The sequence below is a fragment of the Mustela putorius genome, unplaced genomic scaffold (assembly GCF_011764305.1).
Source record: "Mustela putorius furo isolate JIRA1106 unplaced genomic scaffold, ASM1176430v1.1 tig00003898_pilon_pilon_pilon, whole genome shotgun sequence".
Lineage (NCBI taxonomy): Eukaryota > Metazoa > Chordata > Mammalia > Carnivora > Mustelidae > Mustela > Mustela putorius.
The window spans coordinates 33,795,141-33,813,039 of record NW_025422047.1 but is presented as its reverse complement, the minus strand read 5'-3'; the positions used below and the strand labels follow the sequence as shown (position 1 = coordinate 33,813,039).

The 17,899-nt window shown below is 36.5% G+C and overlaps 2 long non-coding RNA genes across 7 annotated transcripts in view; one reads left to right on the top strand and one right to left on the bottom strand.

Moving 5' to 3' along the window:
• The window catches only part of LOC106003810, a 27,151-nt gene that overhangs the window by 8,797 nt on the left and 455 nt on the right, over window positions 1-17,899 (bottom strand). For all 4 annotated transcript variants that reach the window (XR_001176515.2, XR_006602820.1, XR_001176514.2 and 1 more), the window contains exons 2-4: window positions 16,186-16,281; window positions 2,549-2,685; window positions 230-370 (exon numbers count right to left, since the gene is read on the bottom strand). This is a non-coding gene — a long non-coding RNA (uncharacterized LOC106003810). The remainder of the gene's footprint in view (window positions 1-229; window positions 371-2,548; window positions 2,686-16,185; window positions 16,282-17,899) is intronic.
• LOC123388281 overlaps window positions 14,957-17,899 on the top strand; it is an 18,176-nt gene continuing 15,233 nt past the window's right edge. The window contains exons 1-2 of one of the 3 annotated variants that reach the window (XR_006602822.1): window positions 14,961-15,330; window positions 15,833-16,006. This is a non-coding gene — a long non-coding RNA (uncharacterized LOC123388281). Of the gene's footprint in view, window positions 15,331-15,832; window positions 16,007-17,899 lie in introns of all 3 variants that reach the window. The other 2 variants (XR_006602823.1, XR_006602821.1) reach the window with 2 other exon arrangements.

Here is a 17,899-nt window from a genome sequence, read left to right as displayed (position 1 = left end):
CAAATTTAGCCCCTACAACTCTGATCACTTCAATTTTTAGGCACTTGGGGGAGGGAGAGGAGGAAAAAAATCCAGCGTGGTAGGTAAGATTAAAGAGAAGCCTTCAGTTCTTCCTACCTTCATCTTTTTGTCTTATGGAACAGCATCCTGAATATAAATCATGTTAAAACATATATTTACTTTTGTGAAATCTTTTTCATTTACGTCAAAAAGGATATAAAACACTTACCTTGCCGATAGTCTGATACTCTAAGGAAGAAGTTCATGGATAGCACTATTCTTTAGATGTCATTAAGCTCCAAATACTTATTACAAGTTATTGAAGAGTGAGTGCCTTCTCTTCTGGACATTTACCCCACTTTTTATTAACCTATTAAAGAAAAGATTTAAATTTCAGTGACCAGTACATTTTGAGTGTGGGTCATCTTTGTCATTAGTTATGACATGCTCTTCCACATGTGGTGGATAGCTGCTTCCCTCACATGTTTAGAAATGTTGGGGAGAGAAATGCATTTATACCGGGTGAGGAGGGCAATGGTTTATTTAGATTTTACTGATTAACAACTTGAATATGAATTTAAGACAATGTGTATGACCAGAACAGGGTTCTGTGTAGGTAGAGATAGCTGGGCATTAATTTTTATGATATTTTGGGTACTTCAGAGTAACTACATTCTGGATGTAGTCTAAGAACCATTCTGTGAATAATAATATGTTCCAAACAACTACCAAAAAGCTTTAATTCTGACATATATCCACCAGACCACAGAAACTACAGGACAGTCCCATGGTTTATCACATAAACAATTTGTCTAGTGCCAGAGCACACATAAAGGATTATGTGACTTCAGGTAAGCAGGGCACCATAGGATGGATGAATTATTAAATAAAAGATACCATGATTTTCATGTGGTTGTCTTTGGCTATGAGACAAAATTGGGAGGGAAGGAAATGTAAAACATCTCAATAGAATTGAGAATTCCGTGTTATCTAAAGTACAACTCCCAAGTACACTTAGCCTTGAGATTCACTGAATCATGGGGCCATAGAATATGGTGATGGAAAGGACTTGTTTATTATGTTTTCTAGTCCACTCACCTGCAAGATTTATCCCCTTCAGAGTTTCCCCAGGCCAGGTCCAGAATAGATTTAAATGTCAAGAATTGAAGGACTCCCATTTCTTATCAGCATAATGGAGAAGCACTATATTCACAACACAAAACCTTTTGCCAATATTTTCTCTGATATTTAAGTAAAATGCCTCTTTGAGGATATATTTTTATTAGGTCTAAAACCTGTTTCAGACAGCTGAATGCCTATTAGTCAATCTGTATACATTTACTCACTTTAGTGCCTACCTAAGATTGATCCAAATTAAGTGCCCTAGGTGGGAAAACACTGTTAGTATGTATAAGCTTTTGATTTTTTTATTCTTAATTCTGAGAAGGGGATAAGAAAGTTAAACCTCATTAATTCACTTAAATTATACCAGATAATTATCAACAGGAAACTTGGTCCATCTGTGAGATACCATCCAATGCTAGGTCATGCAGACTCTTCACATTTTAAGTATGACTATGATAAGTCAATTTCTCAAAATGTGGAAGTGTTTAAACTATATGTAAGTTTTTCCATTTCTCAAAATGTGGGAATTTATGAAATTATAAGAAAAGAACATAGAAACTAACTTGGCGGGGGTGTTTCATTGAAAGGAAATACTGTTCCTTATACTAGAGTGAGTTTAGAGTATTTGTGAACTTGTGACCCACCGATTTACATGTGGCCTATTAGGAATATATTATGCCAGAGTTTTATATAGTAAAGAGACTGAGGAAGTTCATTAGAAAACTTCTAAAGAGAAGTTAAATTTTTAAATTTCAATTTCAGGGACAGAGAGGGTAGAACTTCAAAGTTGTATTATGGTTTGGAATCTTAGACTCAAAACTCTTCTGGGCTTCCATGGCTCTGAAAGATTCACCCACTTTCTCTGCAGTGACCACTGGGCCATGGTATGGTGAGGATTAACACTCCAGACCACACCTGTGTCTTAAGTTACATCTCTACCGAGTCAGGCAATTAGAAAGGAAATTCTTACAGAATCTGACAAATAATTCACTTTGGAAGTGTAATCACAGTAAGAGGAGACAGAGGTAAGTAGGGAGAACAAATGAGAAATTATCTTCAATGCATTCTACTCATCTGTCTTATAAAACAGAAGAGGTGAAAAGGAAAATTGGAATTATAATCAAAATGAAAAGTTGTAAGGCCTCAGATGACTCAAAGAGTAATATTCAGAAGTCGTGTAATAACATTATAGTCTATAAATGCATTAGATACAAGAATGCAAAGATAACAGTTTCTGCCAAGTAAGATTGTGTGACGGGCAAGTTCCACCCAATTCTTGTTTCATATAGTACAAGTGACGATGCTGGGTTTTATTTATGTCTCTGTATAGTAAGTACAGCATTTTAAATATTCAAGAGCCTTCTTAAATAGAAGGAGGTCTGTGATGTTTCAGGACATATTTCAAAGTCTTACATTCACTTACAGTTGTTACCAGATGAGACTGCTTGAGGAATAACTTGAGATTTTAATAAGCACAAGTTAACAGAATAAACCATAGTCCTTTTTATTTCAGCCTTATCTTCAGCCACAGAAAGAGTGGTGTAGTAGCCAGTGTTAAACCTGGGGAAAAAAAAAAAAAAAAGAACCCAGTGAGATCCTTCTCCATTACACTCAAGACCATTAAAAATGAATTTATCATGAAGGGTAATTAGCAGTAACTCTTATGCTGTGACCCCCCCTTCTCCCATTTTTAAAAAAAATGTTGTCAACTCAGGGGGTAAACTTGTTTTCAAGAGAAACAAGAAAATGGGGATTGGCAAGGGAAATAATACAGGATGAAATGATGGAAGAGAGTGAGGAAGAGATGCCATGGCAGAAAAAGTAGATAGTACTGGGTCTTCCATAGACTCCCAGACCAAGGGACAGGGGCAGTGAGAGAGGGGATGAAGGCGAATTAATGGCTGGACGGAGCTAGACAGAGTGTGCTGGGGAAGGGCCAGGCGTGAAAAGATTTGGTGTCGTCATAGCAACGGGCTCAGCCCTGCTCCCCCTGAAGCCCATTCAGCTCTGAGCTGCCGGAACACGTTTTTAATTAAAGCGTATAAAAGTTGTTTTGTAAGGACTTCTCCTCATCCGATAGATTTCAAAATGGTTAATCAGGCTTCATCTCCTTTTGATGCTCACAAGAGCATGTGCTCCGGCGGGCACAAAAACTGCCGCGGCCGCTGCCGGGTGAGTTATCTCTCAATCACACCTAATACCAGGAAGGAGCCGGCCAGCTCGTTATTTAGATACACGTAAACAGAATTCAGCGGAAAGTCGGGGGTCCATGTTTGTAAATGAAAGTGGAAACGTTAATTTTCTTTGCTCTAGATATTATGGAATTCACCCTTCTGGAGCGTTATTGTTTCTGGTTGATGTTCTCTCTAGCTTTTGAAAACAGCAGGATTTTTTTCCCCCTTTGGGAGAGACAGTATTCAAAAGCTCCCCAAAAAGTTACAAATTATTTGTGTCAAGTAATATTTAATCTAGCATGGATATACCAATTAAAACGTTTCTTTGGACCACTCTTAATGTAAAAAGATAGCAACCATTCCCTTCTTTTGTTGGGAATAAAAGGGCTCTCACTTCTAAATCCTCTGTAAATTCATAAAATATAGCAACAGTTGCATTTTCTTCTTTAATAAAATGGGTGACTTAATAGAAAAATGGTATCTTTTGTTTATTTACTAAACAACTTCTTAGCAGTGACCCGAACCTTCTCCAGGCTTTTGTGTCTCCCTTTCTCCTTTGCTAATGATCTTAGTTTCTAATTTCACTGAAAAAGGAAAAGGGAAAAAAGATGATTTTGCTTGTCATCCATTCCCATATCTACCCCATATCCCAACTCAACATTTCTATTTCTGTACCAATACATTCTCTGCTACATCCAGGATGTGAAGGAGTCCTGCCTTCTCTCCAGGACAGACACACGTCCCAAAGTTCTTAATCTCAGACCCCTCTCTGTTCTCATTGCTTTACTAGCATCTTCACTGTTGCAGTTTCCAATGGCTCCTTCTCCTCAGCTTCAAACATGCAGTGGTCATCTCTATTTTAGGGCGAAAAAACTCCTTTAATTGATTTCACAAAATCTTCTAGTTAACATTCCCTTGCTCTCCTTTTCACTGCCAAACTTTTTAAATGAGTGGTCTTTACCCCCAGTATCTCCTTCTCCACAGCCTTGCAACTTGATCTGTGGCCCCTTATCGTCTATCTTGAAAAAAACAACAAAAATCCTCCCCAAATTTCTGTCTTGAAGATCATCAGTGATACCTTGATTCAATGATGTTTTTACTCCATTTTCCCCCACCGAGTCCCAAATAGTTCTAAATACCCTTAGTAATGTTGACTACCCTCTCACCAAGGACCTCCTGGCACCAGCCTATCCTTGTTCTCTACCTTTTCATGACTGCTTCTCTATCTCCATTACTATCTTTTCTGCCTATTCCAACTTCCACTGCTCTTTCCCAAGGCTATGTCCGTTGGTCTGAGAGAGAAAACCAACCCCTCACATTTGGAAAATGGCTTGACACGTGCAGCTAGGCTATGGTATTTTTAGGAGTTGGCCTGGGATTCACAGGCCTAGGTGTTCTGTCAAATATAAACTATTTTACTGAACACCAACATTAGACAAGGACACTCTAACTGTAGAGAGGTGAGACAAAAGACCCCTTTGTAGTTTTGTCTAAGTATAGTTGAAAATCAAGTCACTGAAAACCACAAAGATAGCAAACATTGCTCATGTTTATTATACTAGTAACTGTTGCTTCTTTACAAATTACAGCTTTAGCTTTATTCCAGCCTTCTCTCTTTCTAGATAAGATTTCTTAAAGTATGGGTGCCTGGATGGCTCAGTGGGTTAAAGCCTCTGCCTTCAGCTCAGGTCATGATTCCAGGGTTCTGGGATCGAGCCCTGCATTGGGCTCTCTGCTCAGCAGGGAGCCCACTCCCCCCCCCATCTCTGCCTGCCTCTCTGTCTACTTGTGATCTCTATCAAATAAATAAATAAAATCTTAAAAAAAAAAGATTTCTTAAGATACTCAATCATAGAATTACCCCACATCCTGACAGTAACCATTTCAAAGTTCTACTGTCTTGAATCCTCTCACAAAGCATCTAACTTAAACCCCAATCCTATAATAAGTCATTTCTAACATCCTCTCAGTGAAATGCCACACAGTTCCCTATGGTGTGTGGTCTTATTTGCAAATAAGCAATAAAGCCATTTTGCTCAACCACAGATATATTCCTGACAGTCTTTGGCTAGAGCACATTGATAGGCCTTTGTTTCCTTGTCATATGGCTTGAGCTACCATGTATCAAGCTAAAAGTCCATCCCTGTCCTCCAACAAAATCTCCCATCTTATTTTTATGCCTATCTACAAGTTATTTCCATGAACATCTAATACATTAAATTATAGCAACACATTTCTCTCAGTAACAAGGCATGTATCCTGGCCTCCATAGTTTTCTTGTTTACTTTGTTACTAAGGCTTGAAAGGTCATAGTCATCATTGACTCATCCTTCTTATGACCCATATGTCCAAAACTAGTTAATATGCCTTATCAATAGCTCCATTACCCCAACCTTTCCTTCTTTGACATCCCAAAGGTCACAATTTTAGGCCATACTACTGTCCACTATTTGTCCAAATAGCCTCCAGAATCCTGTCAACCAATTTTTGTTTGTACACTATTCCTAGCCTAGGATTCTGAAAGTATACTGAATGCTTTCAGTGAACAAAAATAAGTTCTAACCTATTGAGGCCAGAGCTTTCACAGAAGTAAAATTAGGAACTACATGTGAATAAATAGCATGGTTTTCTCCCCTTATAAAAGATACATGTCATTGCTGCACACATGGAGTGGGGAAAGCAAAAATGCCTTGGTAACTATAGGACTTTGTTTCATTTGTTGGGGTCTTTTTCAGAGATATCAAGAAAGTGAGGTACATGTAGAAAATTCTGGGTAGAGGAGAACTGGACTACCTCCTGTGAAGGATGGTTTAGACTGGGGATGTTTGGTTACAGAATAAAACATTTCTGTTCCATTGGAGGGTACTATAATTAATTCAAACATATGTGAGAAAAATAAGAATTATTTATGGTACATCATTGTAGAAGGCAGAATTAGGGCCAGAAGGCAGAAATTCAAGAAGATGATAGATTATCACTCAATATAAAGACATTTGTAGCAAAGCTAGAGTAGAAAATAATGAGCATCTCAACATTAAACTCAAGTGTAGACTAGATGAGCACTTGGGTAAACATTTTCCTCAAATGTGTGCTTTATTTAGCTGTGATTGTTAAACTTTTGATATTAATAGATTTTTTTCTTTTGAACAAAATGAAATGTTTATTACATGCATTCTATTTTTCCTTAAATAGTAAATATTCACTTACCTTATCTCACACATTTTCCCTTTCTAGGGTACTATGATTCCATCTGCGATCACATCACTTTCCAGTTGCCTAATAAACTCTCTTTAGGATTTCTTTTAGTGGAGCTCTGCTTATGAAATTTTCTTATTTTTTTCTGGATATTTGTTTCTAGATTGTTGATTAGTTACTCTCAGCACTTTAAGGTTTTTTTTTTTTCATTTATTTCATTTTATTCCAGTTTCTATTTCTCTGAGAAGTTAACTGTGACTCCTTGTTACTATTCTGAAATTAATGAATTAATATATCTCAGGCATCTGGATGGCTCTCAGTTGGGAGTCTTCTTTTGGCTTGGGTCATGATCCCTGGGTCCTGGGATTGAGCCCCGCATTGGGCTCCCTGCTTGGCAGAGAGCCTGCTTCTCCCTCTCCTTCTGCCTGCTGCTCTGCCTACCTGTGCTTTCTCTCTGTCAAATAAGTAAATAAAATATTTTAAAAGTAAATAAATTAATTAATATCTCTCTTTATGCTTCTTTTTTTTTAAGTCTGATTATTCTAACATCTGGGTCATCTCTGGGTCTGATTCTATTGACTATCTTATCTTTTCACATGGTCCTTTTTTCTTTTTAAGACTTGTATCTCATTTTTTGTTTGTTTGTTTGTTTGTTTGAATTAAATGTCAAATATTCTATATAAAGGAGCAATTTAAACTAAGGTAAATGTCCAAAATGGTAATATCTCTTCTTTCACAGGTCATTAATGTGGGCATTTGAGCAAACTTAGTCAGCATTTGAGGTGAGTTGGGTCTTGTGGTTGCTATAGTTATCTTTAGTGTACCATAGATTTAAATTTTTTCCAGTAATGAGCTGGGTTGCCACTATTTTGTGTTCAGTAGAACACAAAGGCTTGTAGAGCTGGAGGCATTTTTTTCCCCTCAGTTTCTCTGCTCTACCCTCAGATTTTAGCAGGTTCCCTGTGTCTGCAGCCTAGGGGGAGTCTATTCTCATGTTTTTATTTTTCTCAGAAGTACATGACTTTTACCTGCTACTAGATGAGTGGATCATGGTGGGACAGGGGAGGATTTCTCTCCAGCTCCCATCTTAGTCTTAGGCATGCCCTGTGCACATCCTCCAGTGGCAGGCAGCCTCCTATTCAGTGCAAGGTCTAGAACACAGGCAAATTTCCTTCCCCTTCCTCTAAATTCCACTTTGTATTGGTAGGTGTTTTAGGTGTGAATTTGGGGAGAACACCTTGACATAGTGGAAGTTACTCTATTTACAATTTATCTTTATTCCTGTGGCATAGCTTTTCTAGGATCTGATTCAAAAGCTAAGTCTCTCCTCTTTGATTGCACTTCAGTTTTTGTCTCTCCAGCATTGTGGGACTGGAAAATTAACTTCTTAGTTCTTTATCTTTTTAGTAAATGTTTTTTTACTTGGTTTTTCTTTGAGTTTGTATTTTGTCCAAGTTTTGTAGTTATTCTCAGTGAATGAACTAATCTGATTTTAGCAACTCTATTATAGTCAGAAGCAGAAGACTTTTCCTTATTACATTCTAAACCCTAGCCCCTAACTATCAAATCCTGGCAATTCTTGTGATATCTCCTTATTATCTTGTATTCAAGCCTCAAATTCACTCCCTTACCCATATTTTAGGAACTGGTGTTATGGAAGCATTAATTTTTCTGTAAGTTTTGGTTGATTAGTCAATAAAGATCATTTGGTTATATTGTAATTCTAGAAGAGTTGAATATCAATGTACTATTTAATCCATTATATTTGTTTTACCAAAAGGCCAGAAAACCACACATTAATATCATCACGAAGAGCAAAGCTTCACATTAATAATACAGATCAGTTTATTACACTATTTGGATTAGAAACTATCCTTAACAGAGGACTCTGATAGGGAGGCAAGTTGGATAAATATAATTTGATTCAAATTAATTTAGTGACTGAACAATATATAGAAAATCAGTATAGTGATATACAAATCTAGATTAATTTAAAAAGTTCCCTTAAAAACATATTTTAAGCTAGGTTCTAGAGAGCTGGAGTGATAGTAAACTATGCTGATGGGAGTGAAGAGGTAGAGTGTTCTAGAAGTGAAGCGCATTTTATTTTTATTTTAATTTTTTAAAAAGATTTACTTATTTATTTGAGAATGTGTATGTGTGAGTGCACATGGAGAGAGAAGTGGCAGGGGGAGAGGAAGAAGTTGCAGAGGAAGAGGGAGGGAGGGAATCTTAAGCAGCCTCCACACCCACTGTAGATTCTGTCATGGGGCTCAGTCTCACGACCCTGAGATCATGACCTGAGACAAAACCAGGATGCTGATCCTTAACTGACTGAGTCACCCCGGTGCCCCAGTGAAGCACATTTTAAACTAAAGATTGTTGGCAAATAGCAAGAAGATGTAAGATTAGGGAAGAAATGGAAGTGTATTAATATTGAACCAGGTTTTTTTTATTAATGGCCACAGAAAGAGGAAAGATTTGAAAAGAAATATAATCTGATTTTAAATTCACAGCTAACTTATGTAGGATGGGTTAAAAGAAGGAAGTAACTCTATTTGAGTGACCCTTCTTTTTCTTTTTTTTTAAGATTTTATTTATTTATTTGACAGACAGAGATCACAGGTATGCAGGCAGAGAGAGAGAGAGAGAGAGAGAGAGGAGAATCAGGCTCCCTGCTGAGCAGAGAGTCCGATGCAGGGCTGGATCCCAGGACCCTGAGATCATGACCCGAGCCGAAGGCAGAGGCTTAACCCGCTGAGCCACCCAGGCGCCAGTGAGTGACCCTTCTTAAGTTTTTTTTTCTTAAGGAATCTCCACACTGTTGATTTTGGCCATTCTAACTGGTGTAAGGTGGTATCTCAATGCATTTTTTTTTTTAAAGATTTATTTATTTATTTATTTGACAGAGAGAGAGAGAGATCACAAGCAGGAAGAGAGGCAGGCAGATACAGAGGAAGGGAAGCAGGCTCCCTGCCGATCAGAGAGCCTGATGTGGGGCTCAATCCCAGGACCCTGGGATCATGACCTGAGCTGAAGGCAGAGGCTTAACCCATGAGCCACTCAGGCACCCACTCAATGCGGTTTTGATTTGAATCTGCCTGATGGCTAATGATGAGGAAGAAAAAAAAATTTTTTTTTGAAATATTTAATTTATTTTTTTGAGAGAGAGAGCAAGGGAGAGAGGGAGAGAGAGAAGCAAGCTCCCTGCAGGGAAGACAGCTTGACACAGGGCTCAATCCCAGGACTCTGGGATCATGACTTGAGCTGAAGGCAGGCACTTAAGGGACTGAGTCACCCAGGCACCCCCAGTGACCCCTTTAAGAAGGAAGTTATAATATGGTCACCAGCTAAGTGAGGTACTCAAGGAGGTATAAGTGGAAGGACTTGATTAATATTATAACTTCTGGAATTTTTCAATGGAATATATGGAGCTGAAGATGGAAGAATTTAAGAGAATACAAGGATGTCAAATACCATTTTTTGAAAAATGCCATTTTAAGACAGTTAAATTGAGGAAGTGACAAATTGCATTCTTGCAGATAATGGTAGGAGAGAACTTCATGGCAGGGGGGATAAAAGTCTTGGGTGCTATCTTTGTTTAACAGAATTTCAGGGGATGGATCTCCATTTGAGATTAATTTATTCATTAATGCAATCAACACATTTATTATATAATTACTAGTGTAAAACACTGTATTAGATATTTCCAGAGCTGTATTAGATGATTCTTGATATCAAAGAATTTATAGTCTGATAGGAGTGGTGAGATAAAATAGCAACTCATCTGTGGAAAAGAGTAGAAAATGGTCTTTTTGGTGTCTGGCACATAGTAGGTACTCAGAAAAGTTTTGTTGAATGAATGGCATAGAGACACACATATAAAAACTGAGGTTGAGAAGAAAAGTAGTATTGTGAAGATCCAAAAAGGCTTTTATAGGAAATATGACAACTAAGTAAGACCATAATTATATGTCAGACAGGATTTAGACATGAGGTTGCAGGAAGGGAGCCATTCCAAATGAAGGTAACAGTGTCCGGAAATTGAAGCCAGAACGTTCAGGGTGTACAGAGAGGAAGGTGAAGTTGAAGATGAAAGAGGAGGGTACAGGAAGATAAAGCTAAGAAAGTGGCTGGAACGAAAGTCTGGAGGGCCTTGAACGCTCTAAGAAATTTGGTTTATTCAGTAGTTGGTGTTTGGCGTTAGAAAGATAAGTGTAGATAATAACATATTTGAATCACTTGAGGATATATGGTTAGAGGTGTAAGAGAAATTATGAGAAAGATGGAAGGGGCACCTGGGTGGCTCAGTGGGTTAAAGCCTCTGCCTTCAGCTCAGGTTATGATCTCAGGGTCCTGGAATGGAGTCCCACATCGGGCTCTCTGCTCAGCGGGGAATCTACTTCTCCCTCTCTCTCTGCCTGCCTCTCTGCCTATTTGTGATCTCTGTCTGTCAAATAAATAAATAAAATCTTAAAAAAAAAAAAAAAAAGAAAGATGGAAGAGAGGGAGGAAAGAGAACATTTCACCTAGGTATACTTGGCAATCGAGACTGAAACTCCAGAATAGAAAGAAGGAACAGAAGAACTGAGAATCAAAGATACCATAATGCAAAGATGTAGATCTGAACCTCCTTTAGGTAAGGCTCTTGCTGGAAGGATTCATGTTACTGAGCTTGTACAAAGGGAGTTCAATTTATTCACAAACACGGAGGGAAAAAAATCCATTATTAGCAATAGCATTAAATTGTGCTGTGCAATGTGAAATTCTTCATTAAATCTATTCACAGGTAGCAAGTAAGAAGTGTTAGAAAGAAATTTCCTGGGAAAAGTAGTCTACACTCATTGTCTCCATTTCTACATTTTTTCATTCACTTCTTAATTATCTGCAATTTGGGTTTTGTGTCTTATTAGAGTAGAAATTGCTCTCATTAAAGTCACCATGGACTCCTTAATTGCCAATCCCAATGGCACCTAACTCAAACACCATCTCCTCTGGGAAGCATTCCTTAATCTATAGGCAGGGCAAGATGCCCTTTCACCTGTTCTGCTAAAGCATTCTGAGCCTACCTCTATTATGGCACCTACCATACTTTATTCTAATTATTTATAGCTACATCATTCCCTCTGGACTCTGATTTCCTTGAGGGCAGAAACTGTCTGATTCGACTTTGTATCCTTAGCTCCCTGGTATGGTTTTGTCTGAATTATTGATAAACACAAACAATAAAACCCTCTCTAGTATCTCTTTCAATCTTCTCATCAAGATGTAGTTTTAGAAAAAACTGAAGACTTCCACATATAAAGATAGAAACATTTCCTCTGAGAACACTACTTTCACCTTCACTTGTATTTTAAGTTATTTGTTAGTCATTACATGATTAATATATTAATAAGGCTTAGATGTTTTACAATCTCTCTTACTCCCTAACCCTCATCCATTGCCACAGTCTGTTATCCACACTTCTTGTGACTCTATCGCAGTGTTATTTCTTTTGGTAAGCGTTATTTTGAATTAGCTAAATATTTCAAGTGTCTCCTATGCTCAGTATGTGTTAGTGCCGGGTTTCAAAAATAAAAATAAGGATTAATAAAAATAAATACCTTCCATGGGATTTATGGTTTTTAAAAAATTATTTCTAATTTCATTGAACAAAGTTTTATCTAGTAATATAGCTTGTGGTCAATAAAGATGCTTCAATATTTTATTATTCTATTTGTTACATCCTTACACCTTTAAAATTTAATATGTGAAGACCACCACTGTCTACATTTTTATAAACACACATAATCTCTTTTACTCAATTTTACAAATATTTTGGGATTTTACCAACATTACTTCATGTGGCAGTTTGGAATTATCTTTGCTTCTTTCTCACCCTTTTACTCCTTTATTTCAGTTTTTCCTAAATTGTTTCTTCCCATAATTTATGAAGTCCACACTTCTATTTTTTCCTTTGATTCTGATTAATATCTGCCTTTTCAATCTTATACTTAATTATCATCATTTCTCCCATTATTTTTTTCATCAGTATTTTGACCATTTTACTGCTGTGAAAGATCTTTCTATGGCTATCTTATGGTAAGACCATGGATGAATGATATAACTATATAGGCATCTATATATATCATGAAGATAGTGATCCAAAATCATCCTCGGAAAAATTGAGGCAGGGCACAACATTTAGTAAGGCAACAGGGTGTATAGTCCTGTTACCTTTTAAGACAGTTTTATCAAATCAGCATCTAATTGCAGTGCGAAGTCCAAGAGAACTAAGGAGTTGAGTCTGAGAGGTAAATTAAAGTATTCCGATTGTCAACTCATTGTTCCCTGTGAATTTATAATTTCCATGAAAAATGATACATATTATGAATTTAAACAACTGATGGCATGTAAAAGTGTTGAGTGCTAAAGACTAAGCTTCAATCCAGTATGAGGGTTGGTTGGGCTGGAACCAATAAATGTAGCTGGGGCCGAGGTGGAGAGCAATGATGAAATGATTTGATATTACTTGTGATAAATGTTCTAATGTCCTAAATGCATCATATATATTCCATGGTTTTTTTTAAAGATTTTATTTATTTATTTGACAGAGAGAGATCACAAGTAGGCAGAAAGGCAGGCAGAGAGAGAGAGAGGAGGAAGCCGACTCCCCACTGAGCAGAGAGCCCGATGCGGGACCCGATCCCAAGACCCTGAGATCATGACCTGAGCCGAAGGCAGCGGCTTAACCCACTGAGCCACCCAGGCGCCCCTCCATGTTTTTTTTTTTTAAAGGATTTTATTTCTTTGAGAGAGAGAGACAGAGATAGTGAGAGAGAGCACAGGCAGGAGGAGAGGGAGAAGGAAGCTCCCAGCTGAGCAGGGAGCCGGATGTGGGGTATTGATCCCAGCACCCTGGCATGATGACCTGAGCTGAAGGCAGATGCTTAACTGACTGAGCCACCCAGGTGCCCCTATATTCCATATTTTTAAAAAAAGTATCCATTAAAACTAATTTCAATATTATAGTTTAAATGAAATATGCTGTGTGATAATGAAATACATGACCAATTCACAAATACGTGAATTTTTTGTTTTGTTAGGAAATTTTCAATTTAAAAATACCGAAGATAGTTATTTTTTTAAGATCATTTTTTTCCCAAAGATTTTTGTTTTTTAAGTAATCTCTACATCCAACATAGGGCTCAAACTTACAACCACTAGAGATCAAGAGTTGCATGCTCTACTAACTGAGCCAGTCAGGTGCCTCATGAACATAGTTGTTTTGAGCAGTGGATGAGTATGTGTCCATTTTATTTATTTATTTATTTATTTTATTTTTAAAGATTTTATTTATTTGAGAGAGAGAGAGAGCATGAGAAGGTAGAAGGTCAGAGGGAGAAGCAGACTCCCTGCCATGCGGGGAGCCCAAAGTGGGACTCGATCCCGTGACTCCAGGATCATGACCTGAGCCAAAGGCAGTCGCTTAACCAACTGAGCCACCCAGGTGCCCATATGTGTCCATTTAAAAAATTATGCTCTTCACTGGGTGTTGTATGCAACCGATGAATTGCTGAATTCTAGTTCTGAAACTAATAATACAGTATATGTTAATTAAATGGAATTTAAATAAAAAATTTAAAAAATAAAAATTATGTTCTTTTAATAAACAAAAATCTAAGTTATATTTAAAATTTAGTTTGTGATTTTTTCCTTAATGTAACAAAAGTCAATGAAAGAAAATCATTTGGACAATTATAAGTTTGTTGGTAGACACTATTAAAGAAACAAGCATTCGTATAAGCAGTATTTTTTTGAATGTCAACTTAAATATTTTTTTTGGAAATAGTTTCCTTGTTGTTTATAAACAAGTAATCTGTTATGATGGGGAAAGCAGCAATAAAGTTTTTTGCTTTTGCTTTTAATAAAGAGCATTGGGACATCTGCAGATTTAGATACAGTGAAAGCAAAGACTTCGCAAACAAACTGAAAGAAAACAAAGGTCTTGAAAATTAGTTTTTCAAATGTACCTCATCATCATTCCTAATGTGGACTTTTCCACTAATTATTTTTAACTTCTAATAAAGTATAAACCATGCAAACATGACAATGCTAGTAAGAGAATCTTAGAGAAGATTTTCAGGAAATAAGTTTTTTTAGGAAATAAAATATTCCTTACAATATGTCATTTGTTCAAACTACATATGTGAGTATAAACTGGCTATACATGTATTTAATTTCAAAGATCAGAATTAACATGTTACATAAAATCACCTATCCTTAAAACAAAGCATAATTGTTTGCCATGATGATTTTAATACATTTCTCTACTGAGATGAATTTTAACCTCAGGAAAGCAAGGTTTGGAATGGGAAGAGTTAAAAAACACGAAGCAACAGTAACCCCATTTAGATAAGGGATAGATGGGTGGAGCAAGGGAACAATACACTAAAGTGCTTTTCTTTCACAGATCTTGGTTCAAATTAAGGTTAAATTCCAAAGGAGGATGTGTTTTCCCCATATGGAGTCTTAAAGGACATGCCTTTGTTTCCAACTTCCCAGCGAAGATATATGTTAACACAAACAAAGTATTTCATAATAAATTTAACTTTTATAGAGTGACTAATGCCCTGTGAAGATAAGGTAGACTCTCAGTCACCTGTGTTTTAATCCAGGCTGAAGAAATTATGCCAAAGGCACACTGACAAAAACTTGATTCCTTTGGAGAGGATGGCAGTAGCTTGGTGGGGAGCAGAAAGGGTCTTGATTTTAAAAGTCTCATTGGAATGACTCTCCCTTCCTCACTGTGAACACAGTTTAGCATTTATGTACTTTGGAAGGACAAAGAGGTGAGGTAAGCCTGCCAAAATTTGAACCTGTGTTTCTGGGAACCTGTTAGTAGGTCAACTGTTACAAATGTAAGAGAAACTGCAAAGGAGCGGTGGGTGCTAGAAACTTGGCAATTGGACTGCATATAGCTTTATTAAAGCCTGCATGCTGTTCCTTCCAGATCTCAAGGGAGGTGACATGAAGTTTAAAATGCCACGGAAGATCACTATTATTCAATCAAATTAGATTTTGGTGGGGAGTAGGGGCAGGAGGTAGGACAGCATAGAAAGAGACAACTCTTTCAGTTAGAAATATTTACTTTACAGTTAACAGAAAAGGTTATCTTTAAAAATGTACTTGGTAACAATAATTTATTAATCCATCTTTTCCTTTTAAGAAAGATTAGTTATATATATACCTCTTTTCTTTCCTTTTGCCTTTCTTTTTTCTTTATATTATTCTTTATTAACTAGAGACTGAATTATTAAGTCCTTATTCTTGCAAAATGTCTCTGATTTTGTTTGTAGGTAATTCACTCCTTAAACATATACAACTCTATTCCATGTGCAAATTCTATTAACTTCAGCTGAAGATGTAAAAAATTAGTCCTGCGGCATGTGAAGGGATTCCTTTTTGAGAAAGGGAAACAAAAATGTATTTGTGCCAACTGTATCAGACATATTTTACTACACAGAACACAGGTTTGTTTTTTATATTTACAAATTCATCCTTAATGAAAGGCTTACAAAATCTATTTAAAATTTAAATAAGATAGAATACCATTTTCCCTTCTTTCTTCACTCACTAAAAAAGGAGACACTGACATAGAAAAAACTTGATTTTAAGTTGCTCTATGAGAACTTTTGAAACGTGTCTTTACCTTGTCAATCTGCAGGCCACTGATATTGATTCGAGACAAAATTGATTTTCATCACTTATTCCAAGCAACTCATTTCTTGCCCAATTTCCTTGTGTGCTGAAACAAAAAATCAAAAAAACTCACTACTGTTTTCCTCTTCTTGTGTTAGCCAGTGGCTAAGAGAAGAAAACTTTTCTGACTCTAGGCTGCAAGACAAGAGTAATTCTCTTTTCAGGATATTTAATACCAAGTCCAAATTTCAGAAATCAATTAACTATTATTCAGAAAGGAACACCACAAGGGGGCAGGTGAATCCAGGCTAGGTCCTAGGTGAGAGGGTCTTAGTATCGGGAATACTGGTCAAAGGAGGGGAAAGATGAGATGAAATTAGAAATAACACTAAAGATAATAGTTCTTCATGAATGTTAGCACTTATATCTGGACCTTCCAAGTGAAATCTTACTTAGAATATATCCAAAGGCATTAATTACAATATACCAAGGAAATAAATGAAAGAGACCAAATCCATATAGTAATACTGAAAGTGATTCTTATATTTACAAAGGCCAATAGCATGGTTTTACCAAGAAGAGAAAGACTGTAGCTGAGAATAAATGTAAAATTTACTACAGAGCAATTAGGGTATTCATTGAAAATAAATTATAACCAGATAGACAAAGAATCAAATAATTAAAAAGATATATGAGAAGATGCCTTGGCTTCAAAGCGATTTTAATAACCAACACTTTCTGTTCATATCAGAAACGTAAACTTTGAATAATAGAGCTGTAACATTTTTCCCCCCACACAAAAGTTGAGAAATTAATTTCAGGTACTTTAGAAAAAGATAAACGCTGCTTAAAAAGATTATTTTGATTCCCACTGGAAATTAAACTTAGCCTACCAATAGGAGGCGAAAATGGATATTAAAAAATTCGTTCTTCTAAACAAATATTTAAAAATCGACGCCAGACATCCTCTGTGAGAATGTCAATGACAATGTCTTCAACGGCCAACATATATACATACCTACTACGCAAAGTAGCCAGGATTAATTCTATTTGGTAAAGTTGGAAATTACCACCGGCCTCCCTTTCAAGTTTCACTAAGGAAACACATTTAATTATTTGATGTGGTATGATAGTATGTTATTTATCTTTTACAGAATAACAAAATTAAATGCAGAGGCTATTATAGCATAATATGTAGTATAATATAGTATAGTACAATATACAGTATAAAATGGTACAGTACAATAAGAGTATAATATATAACATAATAAAGTATGTACGTTGATCTCTTACTGGTAGTTTTTATTTAGTTTAGAATAACAATTAGAACCTTTACAATGAGCATCCAAGTGTCTTCTCTTACTTATGATCGAATTAACTCCTTACTTAGTATCCTACAACAATTTGCTATAGTTGTAACGTAGAAGTCACATCTACCGTAAATCTATTGATTGAGGAGGTCATCTTCTAATAGATTTTAGGGCAAGCTAGGTTTTAGAACTTCGGTCACCAAGTTCGGTGATCTTTCTGTTATACTATGATACATTTTGGTTTCATTATACCATAAGACTTAGTGTTATGTAACACTAACCAGACGGTTAAGCCTATTTCTAAAGCAAAGCTCTGAACTCAAATGCAAATGCCCATTCTTATGTCACCTTAACAAAGTCTACTTTTCTCAATTCACTCATTCTTCTCCTCGTGTGTATATTAATATACACACA